This window comes from Mus caroli, unplaced genomic scaffold, assembly GCF_978045245.1.
Source record: "Mus caroli unplaced genomic scaffold, Mus_caroli_1 scaffold_13, whole genome shotgun sequence".
In the NCBI taxonomy this organism is placed as follows: domain Eukaryota; kingdom Metazoa; phylum Chordata; class Mammalia; order Rodentia; family Muridae; genus Mus; species Mus caroli.
Window position 1 is genome coordinate 110,734,498 of NW_028227268.1, and position 1,146 is coordinate 110,735,643.

Genomic DNA, 1,146 nt, shown 5'->3' on the forward strand with positions numbered 1-1,146 from the left:
TTGTATGAAAGTATGTAATCAAAATTCTTTCTAGAATTTTTAAGGTCTGGGTCCTTGAAATTCTAACAAGCTAAGCTCTTCCTACTGCTCACTACTGTCCAGTCTCCAGTTCTGCCTCTCTGAAGTGTGACCACATCCTTCTGTTTCTCTTTCACTTCCATTTCTTCACCACCTACTTGCTCCTTTTAGTGGTGCCCAGGGTCTCTGAGTCTCTGGGATCATTTCAAGAGTGGTCTCAGGAGTGCTATGGCCTGCATTATGACTCTAGGGGTCATTTCAGTTACGATCTGCACCCCTAGTCAGGCCTGTGTAGCACCAAACTGGTAGTCATCTCTGGATAGCTCCCTGTCTGGTCCTCACAGCACCAGTCAAGTGATCTTCTTGGGCTAGCTCCTCATCTGTCCTGTCTGAGTGATCCCTTTTGAGAGTCTTCTGTCTCAGACTTACTCCCTCCTGGGGCTCAAGGTCCCAAGTCTGGTTCTTCTAGACTCTGAGGCGATGTTCCTCATCCTGAGAGCCCATCTGGCCCTGCCCGTCACTCATTCTCTCAAGCTTTTTTTTCAGGGAATGTTAGGCATTCAGATGTTCATAGGTCACAACACTGAGTGAAGATATAGCCTCTCTCTTCTCTGCGACCTACTGATGAATTTGTGTCATAGCCACCCTCCCCACTGCCTCAAGGGGCCGGGTTGTTTTGTTTCTTCACATTTGTTTGTGTGTGTGTGTGTGTGTGTGTGTACCACAATGAACTTATGGGTGTCAGAGGACAACTTGAAGGTTTTTATTTTTCCATCCTGTGATCTATGGGAATCAAACTCAGGTGATTAAACATGGCAGCAAATGCTTTTACTCCCTGATCCTTCACACCAGCTCTGGCCTGTCATTTTGTAAAGGTGATATAAAAAAATCCAAAAGTTTTTCAGAATCTTGGAATCTAGAAAGGCACAACAGCAAAGTACAGCACATGTTCCAGAACTGTGTCTTAGACCAGAGGTTTTGGTTTTTGTTTGTTTGTTTGTTTTTGGTTTTCATTTTTATTAGATATTTTCTATATTTACTTTTCAAATTTTATCCCCTTTCCTCATTTCCCCTCTGAAACTCCCCCTATCCCATCCCCCTCACCCTGCTCACTAACCCACCCATTCC

General features: G+C 44.4%; 1 non-coding gene across 1 annotated transcript; it reads right to left on the reverse strand.

The window, feature by feature from the left end:
• Positions 1-558: 558 nt before the first annotated feature.
• Positions 559-688, reverse strand: LOC115032706 (small nucleolar RNA SNORA17). Its single transcript, XR_003838327.1, has one exon. It is a non-coding gene; the product is annotated as a small nucleolar RNA SNORA17 (small nucleolar RNA).
• Between the last annotated feature and the right edge of the window lie 458 nt (positions 689-1,146).